This window comes from Tenrec ecaudatus, chromosome 16 (assembly GCF_050624435.1).
Source record: "Tenrec ecaudatus isolate mTenEca1 chromosome 16, mTenEca1.hap1, whole genome shotgun sequence".
Classification (NCBI taxonomy): domain Eukaryota; kingdom Metazoa; phylum Chordata; class Mammalia; order Afrosoricida; family Tenrecidae; genus Tenrec; species Tenrec ecaudatus.
The window spans coordinates 7,813,558-7,816,741 of record NC_134545.1 but is presented as its reverse complement, the minus strand read 5'-3'; the positions used below and the strand labels follow the sequence as shown (position 1 = coordinate 7,816,741).

The 3,184-nt window shown below is 50.3% G+C and overlaps 1 pseudogene; it reads left to right on the top strand.

The window, feature by feature from the left end:
• Positions 1-667: 667 nt before the first annotated feature.
• On the top strand, positions 668-1,515 carry LOC142429223 (charged multivesicular body protein 4b pseudogene; annotated as a pseudogene).
• The last annotated feature ends 1,669 nt before the right edge of the window (positions 1,516-3,184 follow it).

The window sequence follows — 3,184 nt, the reverse complement described above, 5'->3', positions numbered from 1 at the left end:
GTCCTGAAGGGATCATCTGTCCTGGATTCCCTGTTTCCAGTTCTTATTTGTACCAGTGTACATGCTTTGGTCTAGCTAGATTTGTAAGGTAAAATTGGGATCATGATAGTGGGGTGGGGTAGGGTAGGGGGAGGAGGAAGCATTTAGGAACTAGAGGAAAGTTGTATGTTTCATCGTTGCTACACTGCACCCTGACTGACTCATCTTCTCCCCAAGACCCTTCTGTAAGGGAATATCCAGTTGCCTACAGATGGGTCTTGGGCCCCCAATCTGCACTCTCCCTCATTCACAATGATTTGATTTTTTTTTTGTTCTTTGATGCCTGATACCTAATCCCTTCGACACCTCGTGATCTCACAGGCTGGTGTGCCTCTTCTATGTGGGCTTTGTGGCTTCTGAGCTACATGCCGCTTGTTTACTTTCAAGCCTTTAAGACCCAGACGCTATATCTTTTGATAGCCCGGCACCATCAGCTTTCTTCACATTTGCTTATGCACCCTCTTTGTCTTCAGTGATTTTGTTGGAAAGGTGAGCATCGCCAGCTGCAGGGCGGAGGCGGTGGAGAGGCCTGCGGCGGCGGGGAGCGGCGGTGCCAGGAGCGGGCGCCGGAGCCGGAGCCAGCCGAGCCAGCCGAGCCGAAACGGGCGGCGCAGGCCGGCGCGTCACCATGTCGGTGTTCGGGAAACTGTTCGGGGCCGGAGGGGGTAAGGCCGGCAAGGGCGGCCCGACCCCCCAAGAGGCCATCCAGCGGCTGCGGGACACGGAGGAAATGCTAAGCAAGAAGCAAGAGTTCCTGGAGAAGAAGATCGAGCAGGAGCTGACCGCCGCCAAGAAGCACGGCACCAAAAACAAACGCGCCGCCCTGCAGGCGCTCAAGCGCAAGAAGAGGTACGAGAAGCAGCTGGCGCAGATGGATGGCACGCTGTCCACCATCGAGTTCCAGCGGGAGGCCCTGGAGAACGCCAATACCAACACCGAGGTGCTCAAGAACATGGGCTACGCTGCCAAGGCCATGAAGGCTGCCCACGATAACATGGACATCGATAAGGTAGATGAGTTGATGCAGGACATTGCTGACCAGCAGGAACTTGCAGAGGAGATCTCAACAGCGATTTCCAAGCCCGTCGGCTTCGGAGAGGAGTTTGACGAGGATGAACTCATGGCAGAATTAGAGGAACTAGAACAGGAGGAACTAGATAAGAATTTGCTGGAAATCAGTGGACCCGAAACAGTCCCCCTACCAAATGTTCCCGTCACCCTCCCATCGAAACAAACCAAGAAGAAGGAAGAGGAAGACGACGACATGAAGGAATTGGAGTCCTGGGCTGGGTCCATGTAACCGGTCCAGCCCCGGGCTAGGCCCAGACAGACTGGTGGCCTGCGGCAGCGGGCAGGCGCATGTGTGTGCAGGGCAGGCAGGACATGGTGCAGGCAGGTTGCCATCGCTCTGAATTGCGCTCCCACGCCACATCACTGCTCACTCTGCATCGCATGGCCTGCACCCAGCGGGGCGGGCGGCGGGGTGGGAGGTGCCTGCTGTTTATAATGTTGAATTTCTGTAAAATAAACTGTATTTGCAAATCCAACCTTGAGCTTCTGGACTACGCTAACGCTACTGCTGAACCCGCAATGGAAGGGGTTGACCGGAGGCTGTCGAAATGATGGACAAGCGTAGCCTATGACCCTGGAAGCCCGCCGACCGGTGTCACACGCACACTCTCTGTAAGACTTGTGTGGGCTGGCTGGGACGCCGATCTTAAGCCATGGGCTTGTCCTTCCTTCCCCTTCGCTGCGATGCAGCTGAGGTTGGTTTCCTGGTGGTCCGGATTCCGCCTACCATCCATGTGCCGGCTCCATGTTCTCCGCCCTGCCCCGGCCGCCCCTCCTACCACTGACTGACGGAAACGGATGGCTTCCCCTCGGGTCGGACACAGTGGTTAGAGCTTGGTCTCTGCTATTCTCTTTCTAACATAGGTCGAAGGTCCTTGTTGCTGTTTGTGATAACTGATAGATCACTCATTGGAAACATGCCCACATTTATATTCAGATGAAATTATGGTTTGCACTGTCTATTAAATATCTCAATTAATTTTCAAAAAAAAAAAAAGGAAAGGTGAGCATCATGGAACTCCAGTTTAATAGAACAAAGTATTCTTGCATTGAAGGAGTACTTGAGTAGAGGCCCAATGTCCATCTGCTACCTTAATCCTAAACCTATAAATATATGCTCATAGATCTATTTCCCCATCCTCATATATAAATAGATTTACATATGTGCATGCCTTTATTTAGACCTCTATGAATGCCCTTTGCCTCCTAGTTCTTTCCTCTATTTCCTTTTATCTTCCTCTTGTCCCACTATTTGACTATTATGTTTGGCCTTCATTCAGGTTTCAGTAATTCCTCTTGGTAACATTGCCTTTGATCAACTCCTACCAGGCATTCTACGCCCTCCTCACCATCAATTTTAGATCACTTGCTGTTCCCTTGTCCCTGGGTTTGTTAACACCCACTTCCTTTCCCCGCCTCCACTCTTGCATGTCCACTCTCCTCCCTGATTCTCATGCACACTCAAGTTTGAGGGGCAGTGGTTGAGGTCACTTGCTAACAAGGTTCCCACAGAAATGGAAATCTGAAGCTCACTTTCATACCTGATAGCTAGCTACCAGGTTACTGTGATGGATTCTTTCATCTGAACTTCAGCTCATCCATTTCTTCATCCAGCACAGGTCTTAAGCCCCTACCCATGAATCTCTTTGGCAAGACTCATGAAGGGGCCCAACTCCTCCCGTCATCTCAACCCTATCCTCTGTCTCTTTTAATTCTTAAGATCAGCTTCATTATCCAAGAGAAGTTCAAGGAGGAAAATAGTTTTGAATGAGAGGGTTCCCACTTTGCTCTTTCCTAGCTGTCGTGAATTGAATTATGGTCCCTACCAATACGGGCCAACTTGTCTAGGCCAGGATTCCCAGTATTATATGGCTGTTCTCTGTTTTGTGATCTGATGTAATTATCCTCCATTTTGTGGTGTCATAAATCCTAAACTCTATATGTAAATGAGGCAGGATCAGGGTAGGTAACATCTAAATGACAGCATTGTAAGAGGGCATAACTCAAGTCTCACCTTTACTTAAGTCACTGCCTTAATCAAGTCATGCCCTTACTTAAATCCCATCCTTGCTTG